We start from the raw sequence: 20,200 nt of genomic DNA on the forward strand, positions 1-20,200 counted from the left end.
AAAGTGCACGACCAGAGAGGTATGAAGTCATCTGCTCCATGATAACAACCATGATGAAGGACGGAGAGTCCGTCACGAGCCACATGCAGAAAATGCAAAGGTATGTGGATCGATTGCTGAAGCTCAATGTGAACTTCCCTGAGGAGCTTGCAATAGATATCATTTTGCACTCCTTACCATCGTGCTATGATCAATTCCGCATGACATATCACATGAACAAGGAAGAGGTCACCCTCAGCAAACTTCAGGGACTTCTCAAGACCGCAGAAACAGGTCTTAAGGGGAAGTCGGTTGCTATCACTCCTACTCCAGACTCAACTCCGGTCTTGGCAATCGGGCAAAGTCGAGGGAGGAAGAGAAAGAGATCTTCAAAGGGTACCAAGGCTCGGACCCTTGATGGCTCTTCTTCAAGTGGAACCAAGAAAGGTTTCATTACTCCTTCTTCTGACCCAAAAGAGGCTGAATGCTACTATTGCCACGAAAAAGCTCATTGGAAGGGGAACAGCCCAAAGTACCAGCAAGATGTAAAGGATGGGAAAGTCAAACCCAACCATGCAGGTATTTACACTATCATTTCTAATAACTCACCCCATTCGAAATCTTGGGTCCTTGATACAGGTTGCGGAATTCATATTTGTTGTGACTTGCAGGGACTAGGAAGAAGTGAGAATGTGGAGCAAGGAAGAATAAACTTAATCATGGGGAATAGGAAAGTTACATCTGTCACCAAGATTGGAGTTTATACTTTATCGCTAAGTAGTGGGTTAAATTTAGATTTGAATAAATGTTGTTATTCGCTAGAAATGGCAAGAAATATTATTTCCTTTCATGCATTGTACAAACAAGGTTTCACCTTTTCGTTTAATAATGAAGTTGGTTCGATTAATGCTTTCTTTAATAATGTACTTTATTTTAAAGCATTACCTTGTGATGGTGTGTATGAAGCTGTATCTATTGTAGATAACTTAGGAAATAATGTTTTATGTATTGATTCTACTAATAATATTAACTTGGATAAAGCATCATTATGGCATTGTCGTCTTGGACATATAAGCAAGAAACGCATAGGCCAACTCCAAAAGGATGGAGTCTTGGAGTCGTTTGACCTAAAGTCAAATGATAGTTGCGAATCATGCTTACTTGGAAAAATGACAAAGTCACCCTTCACAGGCTCATATGAAAGGGGTGAAGGTTTGTTGGGCCTTATACACACGGATGTGTGTGGACCATTCAAACATGCCACAAGGGATGCTAATCGTTATTATTTGACTTTTACCGATGATTATAGTAGATATGGATATGTCTACTTAATCAAGCATAAGTCAGAGACTTTCGAGAAGTTTAAGGAATTTAAACAGGAAGTCGAGAATCAATTGGGCAGGAACATTAAGATGCTTCGATCCGATCGAGGTGGTGAGTATCTTAGTTCAGAGTTCCACGACTATCTAAAGGAATGTGGGATTGTCTCACAATTGACACCTCCAAGGACACCGCAGTTGAATGTTGTGGTTGAGAGGCGTAATCGAACCCTGTTGGACATGGTTCGTTCCATGATGAGTCGAGCTTCGCTACAAATCTCATTCTGGGGGTATGCCTTAGAGACTGCCGCCCATATCCTCAATCTAGTCCCTACAAAGAAAGTTGCCAAAACTCCTCACGAGATGTGGACTGGTAAAGTACCTAAACTAGACCACATCAAGATTTGGGGATGCGAGGCTTTCGTGAGACGCGAGACTCATGATAAGCTCGAACCCCGAAGCGAGAGGTGTATTTTCATCGGCTACCCACAGCAATCCTTTGGTTACCTCTTCTACAGACCTAGTGACAATGTGGTCTTTGTAGCAAGAAGAGGAGTCTTTCGAGAAAGAGAGTTTATAAGCCAAGGAGACAGTGGGAGGCAAGTTGATCTTGAAGAAATTCAAGAGCCAAGTGGTGAAGGTGATGGGTTTTGAGCATTCTAACACTTCCTAAGTGTACATGCAACCCTAATAACCTTGGATCTATGTTTGTCTAATTTGTCATGCAAAGTTGAATTCCAAGGTTATATCCTATCTAGCATACATGGGGAACAATTTTAACATAAAGTATAGATAGAATAACTTACCTTGTTGTTGCTTGTGTTCCTTGAAACCTTGTGAGCCTAGCACCTCAAGTGGTGATGCCTCAAATGCTTCACACAACACCAAATGCAATTGGAAGAACTTATGAGAGAATACACACTCTTCAAAATCGGCCAAGCCCTCTTATTACTTAGTGTAACCGATTTGGGAGGAGATCATATTCCTTATATAGTGTTGACACATCTAGGGTTAAACCCTAATGTGTCATGACTCTTCATTTCCATGACCCATGGGTTTGTAACTCCCATGGAGCATCCTATGGGTTGAACCCAACTTGATGATCCATGGAGCATTTTAGCCCACTATACAAGATATGGATGATTTACTTAATCAACCCATATATTTAATTAGTTATCTTTTGATCACTTAATTAATTCTAAATTAATTCTTGATCAAACTAATCAAATAATATTATTAATATATTAGAACTTATAATATATTAATAATCTCCAAGCGTTATTTCTCTCATTTAGTTTATCCAATTGCATGGTGCCATGCAACCCAAATGGACCATGCCGGGTCGGGTCAAGTACATACCAGAAATAGTTATGGACTTAGACACCTTATCCAACAGTCTCCCACTTGGATAAGTCTAGTAACTATTACTGCAAGTATGACTTTAGGAACCGATCGACAATCGTAGCTCTTTACAAGGTTTCTCGAAACTTGAGAAGATGATGGTACGCCATTTAAGATAAGTGATCATATAATCCTCTGTTCTAGATATCAGTTGGACAAACACATGGAACAATGTCTTACTTATTGTCCAACATTTGTTTCCCGATTTCCGATTTGTTTGACAAAGAACTTTATTGAACACATCAATCTAGTTCTGACCGGGCCCGGTACATAGGTCAAAACAAAATCATCGAGGGGCCCAGATATCAGCTTCTAATCCAAGAAGGAACAGATAAACTTCGACTCATATGTTTGTTCTACTACTTATTGAATTACACATAAGAGCACGATTTTATAACATCGAGTTACCAATGCGTTTTTCGTACAATCAATGCATAACCAACTCGTAAGTAACAAATCATATCTCTAGGTTTAAAGACTTATATGATATTACCGTCTCACGATCACTCGAGATAGAATTCCATGAAGTGATTCCAGTGAGCGTGGGTTGAGTCCAATGCTCAGAACTTATGAGCACTCATGATTGTTGTAGCCTTGTCCCAGACCTCTACAATCAAACATGACAGTCTTGATTCATACCTACTTCCGACATATGACCGACTGTGGAGGTTTGAATAATATGTTATACCAAACAAAATTATTCTGGAAGTCAAAACATGCAAAAGAAATATAGTAAACGATCGACAAGAGATAGCAACACTTTACTCATAAATAAAAAACTTTTATTCATCATCAAATGTCAATTACACTTTACAAATTTCGAGATTATCTAACTACTAAATCTAATATCATCCTTCAGCCCTATGCTCCGAGCATGCTGGAGATGCTTAACCCGAGTCAGTCCCTTTGTGAGGGGATCTGCCAGATTCTCATCTGATGATACCCTCTTTGCCACGGGGAGTCCTTCTTCGATCCGATGTCTGATGAAATGGTATTTTCTGTCGATGTGTCTGGATCTCCCGTGATCCCTTGGTTCCTTGGCTAAGGCAACTGCACTTTCACTATCACAGAAAATTTCCATCGGCTCTTTAATAGCTGGTACAACTCCAAGGTCTCCAATGAAGTTTCTCAGCCATAACGCCTCCTTTGCCGCTTCGCTAGCTGCAATATACTCTGATTCACAAGTAGAATCTGCCACTGTCTCTTGCTTGGAACTCTTCCAAGAAATTGCTCCTCCATTTAGGGTAAAGACCCAGCCCGACTGAGAGCGGAAGTTATCCCTATCAGTCTGGAAGCTAGCATCACTATACCCTACAACTCTCAAGTAATCACTCCCACTGAGGGTAAGGACCCAGTCCTTAGTCCTTCGCAGGTACTTGAGAATATTCTTTACCGCAGTCTAGTGCGCCTTGCCAGGATTCCCCTGAAACCTGCTAACCATGCTCAAGGCAAAGGCTGCATCAGGTCGAGTACACGTCATAGCATACATGATCGAACCTACAGCCGAAGCATAAGGTAATCGACTCATTTCTGCTATCTCAGCCTCAGTGCTAGGGCTTTGTGTCTTACTCAGCTTGGCGCTACTCTGGATGGGCAACTCTCCTTTCTTGGAGTTTTGCATTCTGAATCTCTTCAGAATCTTCTCCAAGTAGGTACTTTGACTAAGTCCAATTAGTCTTTTACTCCGATCTCTCAAAATCCTTATCCCCCAGAATATAGGCAGCTTCACCAAGGTCCTTCATAGCGAAACACTTTCCAAGCCAGGACTTTACTTCCTGCAAGGTTGGAATGTCGTTTCCTATGAGTAGTATGCCATCCACATACAATACCAAAAAGCTAACTATACTCCCACTAGCCTTGACATATACACAAGATTCATCCTCACTCCTAGAAAAGCCAAATTCCTTGACCTTTTCATCAAAGCAAAGATTCCATCTGCGAGGTGCTTGCTTTAATCCATAAATGGATTTCTCAAGCTTACACACTCTATTAGGGTACTCGTTACTGACAAAACCTTCTGGCTGACTCATGTAAACATCTTCAGCCAACTTCCCATTAAGGAAAGCGGTTTTGACATCCATTTGCCAAATTTCATAGTCATGAAATGCGGCTATGGCTAACAGAACCCGAATAGACTTAATCTTGGCTACCGGAGAAAAGGTCTCATCATAATCCACTCCAGGAATTTGAGAGAAGCCCTTTGCAACCAGCCTAGCCTTATAAGTGTGTACTTTACCATCCATGTCGGTCTTCTTTTTGAAGACCCATTTGCACCCTACAGTCTTTCGACCTGGTACATTCTCAACCAAGTTCCAAACTTGATTGTCATACATGGATTGTATCTCGCTATCCATAGCCTCTTTCCATTTGGCAGACTCGGGGCCTGCCATGGCTTCCTTGTAGCTGTTAGGGTCATCTTGACTTACTAGTGTCTCATCACGAATAAGTGTCTCACCTTCTGCAGTAATATGGAATCCATAGTAATGCTCAGGTGCACTCCTAACTCTCATGGAACGCCTCAGAGGTACAGATTCGTCAATTGGCTCAACAGGAGTTTCCTCCTCAAGTTGAGGGATAGAGTTTGAAGTTCCTTCACCACTTGACTCTTGAATTTCTTCAAGATCAACTTGCCTCCCACTGTCTCCTTGGCTTATAAACTCTCTTTCTCGAAAGACTCCTCTTCTTGCTACAAAGACCACATTGTCACTAGGTCTGTAGAAGAGGTAACCAAAGGATTGCTGTGGGTAGCCGATGAAAATACACCTCTCGCTTCGGGGTTCGAGCTTATCATGAGTCTCGCGTCTCACGAAAGCCTCGCAACCCCAAATCTTTATGTGGTCTAGTTTAGGTACTTTACCAGTCCACATCTCGTGAGGAGTTTTGGCAACTTTCTTTGTAGGGACTAGATTAAGGATATGGGCGGCAGTCTCTAAGGCATACCCCCAGAATGATATTGGTAGCGAAGCTCGACTCATCATGGAACGAACCATGTCCAACAAGCTTCGATTACGCCTCTCAGCCACACCATTCAACTGCGGTGTCCTGGGAGGTGTCAATTGTGAGACAATCCCACATTCCTTTATATAGTCGAGGAACTCTGAACTAAGATACTCACCACCTCGATCGGATCGAAGCATCTTAATGTTCCTGCCCAATTGATTCTCGACTTCCTGTTTAAATTCGTTAAACTTCTCGAAAGTCTCTGACTTATGCTTGATTAAGTAGACATACCCATATCTACTGTAATCATCGGTAAAAGTCAAATAATAACGATTAGCATCCCTTGTGGCATGTTTGAATGGTCCACACACATCCGTGTGTATAAGGTCCAACAAACCTTCACCCCTTTCACATGAGCCTGTGAAGGGTGACTTTGTCATTTTTCCAAGTAAGCATGATTCGCAACTATCATTTGACTTTAGGTCAAACGACTCCAAGACTCCATCCTTTTGGAGTTGGCCTATGCGTTTCTTGCTTATATGTCCAAGACGACAATGCCATAATGATGCTTTATCCAAGTTATTATTATTAGTAGAATCAATACACAAAACATTATTTCCTAAGTTATCTACAATAGATACAGCTTCATACACGCCATCACAAGGTAATGCCTTAAAATAAAGTACATTATTAAAGAAAGCATTAATCGAACCAACTTCATTATCAAACGAAAAGGTGAAACCTTGTTTGTACAATGCATGAAAGGAAATAATATTTCTTGCCATTTCTGGCGAATAACAACATTTATTCAAATCTAAATTTAACCCACTACTTAGCGATAAAGTATAAACTCCAATCTTGGTGACAGGTGTAACTTTCCTATTCCCCATGATTAAGTTTATTCTTCCTTGCTCCACATTCTCACTTCTTCCTAGTCCCTGCAAGTCGCAACAAATATGAATTCTGCAACCTGTATCAAGGACCCAAGATTTCGAATGGGGTGAGTTATTAGAAATGATAGTGTAAATACCTGCATGGTTGGGTTTGACTTTCCCATCCTTTACATCTTGCTGGTACTTTGGGCAGTTCCGCTTCCAATGAGCTTTTTCGTGGCAATAGAAGCATTCAGCCTCTTTTGGGTCAGAAGAAGGAGTAATGAAACCTTTCTTGGTTCCACTTGAAGAAGAGCCATCAAGGGTCCGAGCCTTGGTACCCTTTGAAGATCTCTTTCTCTTCCTCCCTCGACTTTGCCCGATTGCCAAGACCGGAGTTGTTTCTGGAGTAGGAGTGATAGCAACCGACTTCCACTTAAGACCTGTTTCTGCGGTCTTGAGAAGTCCCTGAAGTTTGCTGAGGGTGACCTCTTCCTTGTTCATGTGATATGTCATGCGGAATTGATCATAGCACGATGGTAAGGAGTGCAAAATGATATCTATTGCAAGCTCCTCAGGGAAGTTCACATTGAGCTTCAGCAATCGATCCACATACCTTTGCATTTTCTGCATGTGGCTCGTGACGGACTCTCCGTCCTTCATCATGGTTGTTATCATGGAGCAGATGACTTCATACCTCTCTGGTCGTGCACTTTGATGGTATCTTTCCATCAAATCTTGGTGCATTTCATAAGGGTAGAAGTCTTCGTAAGACTTTTGGAGTTCAGTTGTCATGGTGGCTAACATGATGCAAGCCACCTTGGTTGCATCTCTTTCATGAGTATGAAAGTCAGCGATCTCCTGGGGAGTTGCAGTGGACTCGTCAATTTCCTTAAGCTCCTTGTCAAGGACATATTCTTTGTCCTCGTAGCGAGTAATCATCCTGATGTTTCTGATCCACTTATTGAAGTTGGATCCATCAAAGGTGACTTTCCCACATAGACTCATAAGAGTAAAGGAGCCATTAGGATTCGAGCCAGAAGCATTAGTTGAAGACATCTGAAAAGAAGGACAAGTTTAGTTTAGATTTAAGAGAGTCCTTAATAAAACACCCAAATGTAATATTAAGGCTAGGATCCAATCACAATATAATATAACTTAGAAGAGGTATGCCGTAATCTAAGCTATACCATATTTGAAAGATAGGTGAATGACGATTCACCAATTTCCACCACGAAAACCGAAATATTAAATATTTAGTTTTTATTGGTTTTAGAAATTCCTAGATTCTTTGAGATCCAATGAACTTTTCAAAGGCATGTTTCGATCTCGGGAGTGCCCTCCAGGTTTTGTGACTGGGATGCCGAGGATCACAAAACGAGGTGTGAAGTAACCATGCAAATCACTTGGTACCTTTAAAGTTTATCACTCAATCGATGTGCCGGTAAACCACACACGCTCCACTAATACTATAATAAACCTTAAGTCACCCTTTACCTACCTTGTTAAGTCCAAGTTAGTGTGCCGGTTAACCACACACGCTCCACCAACGACTCAGACAAAGTGTAAAGTGTAATTTCATGGATTAGCACCTTATTCACATTTTTCCTAAAGTAACTAAGATTGGGAATTTAATAAACATTTAGTTACTTTATATATTCATCATACTTTGAATGAGAATTTATAAGTCCTTGTCTTACCCGTTCGGCTAACGACCCTCCACCAGTCAAGCAAGCGGTGGGTGAGAATATACACCCATTAAGTCACCATTTTATAGGCAACAACCTTATACCCAGCTTATAGACCGGCTTCGTGAATGAGGCGTACTAGCGGTAAGACGACTTGTTCTTATACATATATATATAATTATTAAATCATCATAATATAAGTATAAGGGTTGAATTTTAACTTTTTAAAATTCTAGGGGATGGAACTAAAGTTTTAACTTAACTTTACTTGTTCCAAAACTTGAGGGCAAGTTTCGTAACTTTCAAAACTTTTCATTTCTTGTAACTAATGAGTTTAATAGAGTCATAAAATGAAGACTCTTCATTTTTATAACTCTTGTGTTTTCTTAATGGTTTTAACTCAAGTGTGACTCTTGGTTTTCCATAACTTAAGGATAAGTTATGAACTCCATTAAAACACATTATGATCAAGAATTAAACTACCAAATAGGTTACAAATAATTCCTATGATCATCTAAAACATCATAAGAACAAGAACATGAATATGAACATAATCAAAAATTACATAAAACTTTGTAATTTTGATAACTAGTTGTTGTAAATGAATTAGCAAAACATTACACCACCAAAAACAAGTTTATATTTACTAAAATAGTTTAGGGTAATGTGTCTAATTCATTTTCCAGCAACTGAATCGAAATTATGCACTCATTCGACCCTACTCGCCGAGTGCATGAACATGACTCGCCGAGTTGGTTGAAGATACTCATGGACTCGACGAGTCCCCCCTATGGACTCGGCGAGTCCGATCGCAGACAGCAAATTTTCGATTCTGTTTTCAACTTTTAAGAACAAATAAGAACAAACAAGCCTAGGCTCTGATACCACTGATGGGTTTTGAGCATTCTAACACTTCCTAAGTGTACATGCAACCCTAATAACCTTGGATCTATGTTTGTCTAATTTGTCATGCAAAGTTGAATTCCAAGGTTATATCCTATCTAGCATACATGGGGAACAATTTTAACATAAAGTATAGATAGAATAACTTACCTTGTTGTTGCTTGTGTTCCTTGAAACCTTGTGAGCCTAGCACCTCAAGTGGTGATGCCTCAAATGCTTCACACAACACCAAATGCTCTTGGAAGAACTTATGAGAGAATACACACTCTTCAAAATCGGCCAAGCCCTCTTATTACTTAGTGTAACCGATTTGGGAGGAGATCATATTCCTTATATAGTGTTGACACATCTAGGGTTAAACCCTAATGTGTCATGACTCTTCATTTCCATGACCCATGGGTTTGTAAATCCCATGGAGCATCCATGGAGCATCCTATGGGTTGAACCCAACTTGATGATCCATGGAGCCTTTTAGCCCACTATACAAGATATGGATGATTTACTTAATCAACCCATATATTTAATTAGTTATCTTTTGATCACTTAATTAATTCTAAATTAATTCTTGATCAAACTAATCAAATAATATTATTAATATATTAGAACTTATAATATATTAATAATCTCCAAGCGTTATTTCTCTCATTTAGTTTATCCAATTGCATGGTGCCATGCAACCCAAATGGACCATGCCGGGTCGGGTCAAGTACATACCAGAAATAGTTATGGACTTAGACACCTTATCCAACAGAAGGAACTTCAAACTCTAGCCCTCAACTTGAGGAGGAAACTCCTGTTGAGCCAATTGACGAATCTGTACCTCTGAGGCGTTCCACGAGAGTTAGGAGTGCACCTGAGCATTACTATGGATTCCATATTACTGCAGAAGGTGAGACACTTATTAGTGATGAGACACTAGTAAGTCAAGATGACCCTAACAGCTACGAGGAAGCCATGGCGGGCCCCGAGTCTGCCAAATGGAAAGAGGCTATGGATAGCGAGATACAATCCATGTATGACAATCAAGTTTGGAACTTGGTTGAGAATGTACCAGGTCGAAAGACTGTAGGGTGCAAATGGGTCTTCAAGAAGAAGACCGACATGGATGGTAAAGTACACACTTATAATGCTAGACTGGTTGCAAAGGGCTTCTCTCAAATTCCTGGAGTGGACTATGATGAGACCTTTTCTCCGGTAGCCAAGATTAAGTCTATTTGGGTTCTGTTAGCCATAGCCGCATTTCATGACTATGAAATTTGGCAAATGGATGTCAAAACCGCTTTCCTTAATGGGAAGTTGGCTGAAGATGTTTACATGAATCAGCAAGAGGGTTTTGTCAGTAACGAGTACCCTAATAGAGTGTGTAAGCTTGAGAAATCCATTTATGGATTAAAGCAAGCACCTCGCAGATGGAATCTTTGCTTTGATGAAAAGGTCAAGGAATTTGGTTTTTCTAGGAGTGAAGATGAATCTTGTGTATATGTCAAGGCTAGTGGGAGTATAGTTAGCTTTTTGGTATTGTATGTGGATGACATACTACTCATAGGAAACGACATTCCAACCCTGCAGGAAGTAAAGTCCTGGCTTGGAAAGTGTTTCGCTATGAAGGACCTTGGTGAAGCTGCCTATATTTTGGGGATAAGGATCTTGAGAGATCGGAGTAAAAGACTAATTGGACTTAGTCAAAGTACCTACTTGGAGAAGATTCTGAAGAGATTCAGAATGCAAGACTCCAAGAAAGGAGAGTTGCCCATCCAGAGTAGCGCCAAGCTGAGTAAGACACAAAGCCCTAGCACTGAGGCTGAGATAGCAGAAATGAGTCGAATACCTTATGCTTCGGCTGTAGGTTCGATCATGTATGCTATGACGTGTACTCGACCTGATGTAGCCTTTGCCTTGAGCATGGTTAGCAGGTTTCAGGGGAACCCTAGCAAGGCACACTGGATTGCGGTAAAGAATATTCTCAAGTACCTACGAAGGACTAAGGACTGGGTCCTTACCCTCGGTGGGAGTGATGACTTGAGAGTTGTAGGGTATAGTGATGCTAGCTTCCAGACTGATAGGGATAACTTCCGCTCTCAGTCGGGCTGGGTCTTTACCCTAAATGGAGGAGCAATTTCTTGGAAGAGTTCCAAGCAAGAGACAGTGGCAGATTCTACTTGTGAATCAGAGTATATTGTAGCTAGCGAAGCGGCAAAGGAGGAGTTATGGCTGAGGAACTTCATTGGAGACCTTGGAGTTGTACCAGCTATTAAAGAGCCGATGGAAATTTTCTGTGATAATGAAAGTGCTGTTGCCTTAGCCAAGGAACCAAGGGATCACGGGAGATCCAGACACATCGACAGAAAATACCATTTCATCAGACATCGGATCGAAGAAGGACTCCTCGTGGCAAAGAGGGTATCATCAGATGAGAATCCGGCAGATCCCCTCACGAAGGGACTGACTCGGGTTAAGCATCTCCAGCATGCTCGGAGCATAGGGCTGAAGGATGATATTAGATTTAGTAGTTAGATAATCTCGAAATTTGTAAAGTGTAATTGACATTTGATGATGAATAAAAGTGTTTTATTTATAAGTAAAGTGTTGCTATCTCTTGTCGATCGTTTACTATATTTCTTTTGCATGTTTTGACTTCCAGAATAATTTTGTTTGGTATAACATATTATTCAAACCTCCACAGTCAGTCATATGTCGGAAGTAGGTATGAATCAAGACTGTCATGTTTGGTTGTAGAGGTCTGGGACAAGGCTACAACAATCATGAGTGCTCATAAGTTCTGAGCATTGGACTCAACCCACGCTCACTGGAATCACTTCATGGAATTCTATCTCGAGTGATCGTGAGACGGTAATATCATATAAATCTTTAAACCTAGAGATATGATTTGTTACTTACAAGTTGGTTAGGCATTGATTGTACGAAAAACGCATTGGTAACTCGATGTTATAAAATCGTGCTCTTATGTGTAATTCAATGAGTAGTAGAACAAACATATGAGTCGAAGTTTATCTGTTCCTTCTTGGATTAGAAGCTGATATCTGGGCCCCTCGATGATTTTGATTTGACCTATGTATCGGGCCCGGTCAGAACTAAATTGATGTGTTCAATGAAGTTCTTTGTCAAACAAATCGGAAATCGGGAAACAAATGTTGGACGATAAGTAAGATATTGTTCCATTTGTTTGTCCGACTGATATCTAGAACAGAGGATTATATGATCACTTATCTTAAATGGCGTACCATCATCTTCTCAAGTTTCGAGAAACCTTGTAAAGAGCTACGATTGCCGATCGGTTCCTGAAGTCATACTTGCAGTAATAGTTACTAGACTTATCCAAGTGGGAGACTGTTGGATAAGGTGTCTAAGTCCATAACTATTTCTGGTATGTACTTGACCCGACCCGGCATGGTCCATTTGGGTTGCATGGCACCATGCAATTGGATAAACTAAATGAGAGAAATAACGCTTGGAGATTATTAATATATTATAAGTTCTAATATATTAATAATATTATTTGATTAGTTTGATCAAGAATTAATTTAGAATTAATTAAGTGATCAAAAGATAACTAATTAAATATATGGGTTGATTAAGTAAATCATCCATATCTTGTATAGTGGGCTAAAAGGCTCCATGGATCATCAAGTTGGGTTCCACCCATAGGATGCTCCATGGATGCTCCATGGGAGTTACAAACCCATGGGTCATGGAAATGAAGAGTCATGACACATTAGGGTTTAACCCTAGATGTGTCAACACTATATAAGGAATATGATCTCCTCCCAAATCGGTTACACTAAGTAATAAGAGGGCTTGGCCGATTTTGAAGAGTGTGTATTCTCTCACAAGTTCTTCCAAGAGCATTTGGTGTTGTGTGAAGCATTTGAGGCATCACCACTTGAGGTGCTAGGCTCACAAGGTTTCAAGGAACACAAGCAACAACAAGGTAAGTTATTCTATCTATACTTTATGTTAAAATTGTTCCCCATGTATGCTAGATAGGAATATAACCTTGGAATTCAACTTTGCATGACAAATTAGACAAAGATAGATCCAAGGTTATTAGGGTTGCATGTACACTTAGGAAGTGTTAGAATGCTCAAAACCCATCACTAATATCATATGAAATATGTATTTTACAAGAAATTAATCATTTTATGCTTTTTATTAACATTTTTAGGTATTCTAGCATTGATTCGGGGTCTTAAGGCTTAAAAGGGGGTTCCCGGGAAAGGTACAAGGCCAAGAGGGGTTTACGGGGGAGTCCAAGAGTTTACTCCCTTGGAGTTTACGGCCTAAAGGCCACTCCTTGGGAGTTGATGGCCGTAAGCCCCTAGGCTTGGCCGTAAACTCTTGTCCTCCTACAAAAGTGCATGTTAAGGCCTTAATTCAATTCCCTAATTTTGTAGTAGTAGCCTAGGACCAATTTGGGGGTTTAAAACCTTCATTTGTTTATGTTTTGGGGAGTTTACGGTCCTAGATTGTGCTTGGGTCTTAAACTCCATTGTTTCCCTCAAAATGAGTTGTTAAATGGTCCTAAGCATCCCCTTAATTCATAACTAAATTCTAGAAGTCCTTAGATGAGTTTTTGGGAATTTTTACCAAGGGTTTTGGGTGTTTACAGCCTAAGCATAGGCTTGGGCTGTAAACTACCTTTTAGGCTCTATAATCTTAAGTTTTCATGTCCAAACTCATCTAGGTATATCCCTTAATTAGTTTACAAGCTTATAGGAAGTAAAAACGGGACATTCGCCAAGTTTTGGGGTGTTTATGGCCTAAGGGGTTTCCAAGGCGATAAACTCCATATATTCCACTAAATCTTATGATTTTTGGGCTCTACATGCAATGGAATACGTTTAGAATAGGATAGGGAAGAACCTCTTACGTTAGGAGCCCGGAACTCGCGGTTTTCGGGGTCGGGATCGAGTCTAGAGTGAAAAAGTAGTGAGAGAGAGTGAGAGGGTGGTAAAGAGTGTTCAAGTGGTATCACATTTTGTTAAATATGCCTCGGTTATTGCACCCGGTACACGATTACCCGATGCTAAAGTTTAACGGGATTAAAACTTTTTACCCGGGTGAAGGGGTTGAAAAGTAATATAACTTTATTTAGTTAATATGGGTTAACACTTACAAGTTATAATTACTTATGCTAATATCAAGAAATATAAATAAATAGATATTTATTTATTGACGACACCAAATATTACGGGAATTTATATATAACGACGAATTCCGTTAGTGAAAACGAGGTTATGCAACGAAATATAATTTGGGTTGTCACATCATCCCCCCGTTAGGGGAATTTCATCCCAAAATTTATAATTCATACAGATAAGTATTACAATACTACTAAGCGAAGAGATGGGGATATTTGAGTCTCATTTGATCTTCGCGCTCCCAAGTAAATTCCGGTCCTCGCTTGGCGTTCCACCGAACTTTCACAATTGGGATGCGACTTTGTTTCGTTCGTTTTACTTCCCGATCCATAATCTCCGCATGCTCTTCCACGAAGTTGAGGCTCTCATTGTCCTCGATCTCTTCGATTGAAATCACGAGAGTCTCGTCGGACACGCATTTCTTCAAGTTTGAGACGTGGAAGGTAGGATGTATGTTACTTAGCTCGTGGGGTAAGTTGAGTTTGTAAGCTACGGGGTCGATTCTGGCGAGAATCTCGAAAGGCCCTATGTACCTTGGGTTCAGCTTTCCACGCTTTCCGAAGCGTATCGTGCCCTTCCAGGGCGACACTTTCAAAAGGACTCGGTCTCCCACCTGGAATTCCAAGGGTTTCCTTCGTTTGTCGGCATGGCTTTTCTGTCGATCCCTAGCGGATTTTAATCGTTCACGAATCTGTACAATCTTCTCGGTCGTTTCTGGAATGATCTATGGACCAGTGAGAGCGCTGTTAGGAACTCGTCCTTTAGCTAACTGAGTATCACCCACCTCAGCCCAACACGGAGGGGATCTCCACTTCCGTCCGTAGAGGGCTTCGAATGGGGCTGCCTTGATGCTCGTATGATAACTATTGTTGTAGGAAAACTCCACAAGAGGTAAGTGTGTATCCCATGATTTGCCGAAGTCGATCACACAAGCTCGCAGCATATCTTCTAGAGTTTGGATCGTCCTCTCACTTTGTCCGTCAGTCTGCGGATGGTAGGCTGTACTCATATCCAGCCTCGTCCCTAGTGCCTTTTGTAGTGATTGCCAAAACCTTGAGGTAAACCTACTGTCTCTATCTGAGATAATAGATATAGGAACGCCATGCAGCCGTACTATTTTCTTAATGTATGTTCTTGTGAGTTTCTCCATCTTGTCCGTTTCCTTGATGGGTAGGAAGTGTGCAGACTTGGTCAATCTGTCGACGATGACCCAAATGGTATCCAACCCACCCGCTGTCTTGGGTAGTTTGGTTATAAAGTCCATTGTAATCCGCTCCCACTTCCATTCTGGTATCTCTGGTTATTGGAGGAGTCCTGATGGCTTTTGATATTCGACCTTGACCATCGCGCAAGTAAGGCACTTACTCACAAAGGTAGCGATCTCCGCTTTCATGTTAGGCCACCAGTATAGCTTTTTGAGATCCAGATACATCTTATCTGAACCTGGGTGGATGGAGTATCGAGTTTTGTGTGCTTCCTTCATGACCAGATCTCTGAAACCTCCATGGCACGGAGTCCAAATTTGATCCATGAGATAGTATGCTCCATCACCCTTGACCTCCAAACTCTTATCCATTCCGCGCAGGGATTCTCCCGTCACATTCTCAGGTTTCAAGGCCTCAAGCTGAGCCTCCTTGATCTGTCAGGAAAGATGCGAATGGATAGTCATTGTTAACGATTTGGTTCTTCGACCAGAATGCTCTTTCCTACTCAGGGCGTCTGCTACCACGTTGTGTAACGCCCGGTTTTCCGGGCTAAGCATTTTGTTAATGTAATAGTCTAGGTCACCTATTGTAACTCTTTTTGAAGTAATAAATATGAAATATTTGAGTATTATGTGAATTATGTGTGTTTATGTGTTTATTATTTAATTATAAATGTATAATTAATAAAGAATAAAAATGAGCATCAAAATTAAAGTGTGAGATAATCCCGATATATCTACATAAAGTTGTAGAATATGTCTCAAGGTTTCCGTACATATAAAGAACGCCGAAATCGGAGTTATAACGAAGAAGTTATGACCCGCCGAAGTTTTACGGCAAAACCTACACGGCACCGGGAGATGTAAATAGTGAATTTATGATAAAAGACTTTTTAGCCTTAGAAATATAAACAAAAGTCATAAAATATGTTAAACTAAGAACATCGATAAAAAGAACGCTCAAATCTGACTTCGTATGAAGAAGTTATGATTTTTCGAAGTTTCGGACTAGTAGTGTACAGCCCGAAATTTGAATGTTTGATCGAGCGGTTTTTAGCCGACACGACCTAAACGAGAATCGAAGATCTCGTTAAGAGTAGCGTAACGAGAAAAAGATGGGCGAAAACGGATGTCGGATGAAGAAGTTATGAGGATTTAACGGACCAATCCTATCCCGGCTCGTTGATAATATAAAATTTAAAATCGAGCCAAAATTAGCCGACGAAGTCTAAACCAAACTTCTAGAGTAGGTTCCCACCTTCGCGTGGATATAAAGAACGTCGAAAACGGAGCTCGTATGCGAAAGTTACGAATTTTTAAAGTTGAAGCATGAAAATGCGAAACCTGTTGCGAAGTTGATGACGTGGCACAATCCCAGTCGTCGCTTGCGGCCCATGGTCTCGCTTCGGATGAGTGACACGCCCCCTTCGTATTACGCCCCGCGTACGAGGTCCGGTACGCCCCGCGTACCTTCGCTTCCCATCGACCGGTGTGCGAAACAGCTGGCTGCGAGCTAGCATCCATATCTGAGACTACGCCCAGCATAGCCTCGGTACGCCCCGCGTAAATGCGAGCTTCGGCCCCTATAAATACCATGCGAATTCTTTCGGATTTTTCACACCTTTCCACCTTCTTTCTCTCACTACATTCTCTCTCTAGGGTTTTGAACCCTCCCTAAAGTCTAGGTGAACCCCTAGCACCCTAAGGAAGCCCCGAGGCTCCCGGAGTACCGAGAAAAAGGAGTTTTTCGGTTTCGAAACGCTGCTCCAATTAAGTCCCGGTTTTCAATAAAATTCACTGTAAGTATGCTATGCTTACGCAATTTTTAATATACCTTTCAAATAATTATAGGAATGTTATTAGGTCCTTAAAATAATTATTTGGGCTATTATTATGAGTTATATTGAGCGTTATTAACGCTTAATAATAGTCATACAATTAATTTATCACGGTTATCATTAGACTAAACCCTAGTGGCATCGATACTAGGTTTTATCGAAGGAAAATCGTTGTGAGAGTATTGAAGCGCTGTCCGAGTGCTGAGTCACCACCTTTCAAGTGAATGCATAGTTACTTTCAGCTTACATATAGATATGAAGTATTTTATAGAAATTACGTGCTATGTGTGCATATTATCTGAATACTTGCTATCTATGCTGGATGAACGTTTTATGCATGTTTTCAATGATTTAAACTGTATATGTATTTTATATCTACAAAATGTGTTGGGTAAAACATGGGTAGATGTAATAGTTGTTGTGTGAAAAAAATAAAATAATGAGAGGCCTCATTATAGATGTTATTGATGATCCAGTCATCTAGCGGAGTATAGATGACGACCACGGACTATTCTAGACAGTCCAGTGGAACACTAGCAGGCTCGCAACCTGTAGGTGTTTATTTGAACTGTGCGCTCACCAGATGTACTCCGTCCCCCACATGGTTGCCTATTAGGGCATTTATTGTTGAGTAATCCCCTTAGCAGTAGTGTCCATCCCGATGATGATCCATAGGCTAGGTCCCTTATGATAGGTGTTTAGGGATGTAAAGTGAGGATAACGGGAACGGGTAATCGGGTTATTGTTGATTGATGAAATTAATAAACTTATTTATTGTGGGTTGAAAACCCTATGTGCTCACCAGGCTCCCAAGCCTGACCCACTCAGTTTTATGTATTACAGGTACTGGCGCATGAGCATAGGTGTGATGTTTTGGACGAGGGATTACGGATATAGGCCTGTAGATATTAAATAATGTAGTAAGGCTTATATTGTACTGTTTATACTTTTGATTTGTATGAACATGACATCCCGAGTCTTTTAATGAAATACATTTCTATGGAAATGCTTTTGATAAATCTTTATCATATTATTGTTTTGGGACAAATTCCGCAACCCTTTTATTAAAAGATAACTCTGATTTTGAAATAAAGTATAAACAAAACCGGTCTTTTCTGGCCGTGATTTTCGGGATGTCACAGTTGGTATCAGAGCATTAGTTTAAGCGAACTAGGAATTTTTAGGATTTCTAGACTTAAACTTAGAATGTTAAGCGATGATTGTGAGGTGTGAGCACTAGCTTATTTTATGAATTATGCCTAAAATGCTTTTATGTGCTAAATGCTTTGTGCCTAATGTGCTGTTAATTGTTCGGATCTATGGTCTGTTGCCGACCGGATCTGGAAACCTTATGTGTTTAGGATTCTAAATGTACGACTACGATATTAGAACTAGCATGTAAACGTTTCAGAGTGATAAGGACGATTTAAAACGTCTCTCCTAAATAAAGATCTAAATTCACCTTATTCGGTGTATAGATCAAGATGACAAGGACCCGAAGCGGAAACGTGAATGCAAATGGGAACAGAAACCAACCCCCAGTAATTGAGCATATACCCGTTGTGGTAGCCGCTGCTGAGCCAATAACAATGGCCGGAGTGCAAGCGATGATCCAGGCGATGTTGGATCGTCAAATGGAGGAAACCAAACTCTTGCTCCAACAAAATCGAGAGGAAGCAACTATTTAGATCAAACAGCCCGAGTAGAACGAAGGGCAGACTGAGGAGGGAAACTACAGTGGGACCGTTGGTCAAGCCAACCCACCAATAGTTCAAAAAAACAACCAGGGTGACGAAGTCGAGAGGAATGGATGCAAGTACAAGGATTTTCTGACTTGCAAGCCATCGACTTTCACGGGAAAGGAAGATCCAATCGGGGTCATGGATTGGATCTCGGAGATGGAGCTAGCTTTCATGATGTGCAGTTGCAGAGGAAAGCTACAGACCACGTTTGCAGTACGTCAGTTTCGAGGAGGCGCTGTACGTTGGTGGAATACCTTGGGGAAGACTTTAAGCCCCAACAAGCCCCTGCAACTGACATGGGCAGAATTTCTGGTGCAATTCAAACAAAAATACTGCTCAGCTCAAAACCTGCTAGAGTTAGAGAACCAGTTTCTAACCCTGAAGAAGGGAAGCATGTCAATCGATGAATACACGAACAACTTCACAGAAAAGATGGAGTTTGCCTTGCGTCTTGTTCCGGATGAGCTAACGAAAATTGATAAGTACGTAAAGGGACTTCCATGGGAGTACGTGGTGCCAGTACGTCATCCACCTACTTTGGAGGCAGCTATCTGGGCTGCCAAGTCTGTGGAGGACATGATTAAGGGAAGAGCTGCCAGAAAAATCGAGGTTGGCGAGAAGAGGAAATTTGAAGCGTCTGCTAAACCCAACAAAAAGAAGAGCAATTTCGGTTTAAAAAAAAATTGGGGTAGGAAACGAATTTAAATGGTGCGAGAAGTGCAAGAAGAAGCACTCGGGAAAATGTGGCGATGAAGTAACCTGCAACAAGTGTGGGAAAACGGGGCACGATGCCAATGAGTGCACCACCAACAAGAAGGTGTGCTACGAGTGTCGTGAAGAAGGGCATATTGCTATGGATTGCCCAAAGAAGAAAGATGCAAGAAGGCCCAACATAGCACCAAAGCCAAAGGCGAGAGCCTTTCAGATGACGCTCGAGGCTGCGAAGGAGGCAGCAGATGTCGCTTCAGGTACGTTTCATGTAAATGGTTTGCCTGCAAATATACTATTTGATTTCGGAGCCAATTACTCCTTTGTGTCGCATAAATTTGGTGGAAGATTAGCATTGCCTATAGAAAAACTAGATAATGCCCTGATTGTAGAAGTTGCCAGTGGCAAATTCGTACCTGTTAGTAATCGTATTAGGAACATCGTCAT

Source organism: Lactuca saligna, chromosome 4 (assembly GCF_052625555.1).
Source record: "Lactuca saligna cultivar CGN05327 chromosome 4, ASM5262555v1, whole genome shotgun sequence".
NCBI classification, from domain to species: Eukaryota; Viridiplantae; Streptophyta; class Magnoliopsida; order Asterales; family Asteraceae; genus Lactuca; species Lactuca saligna.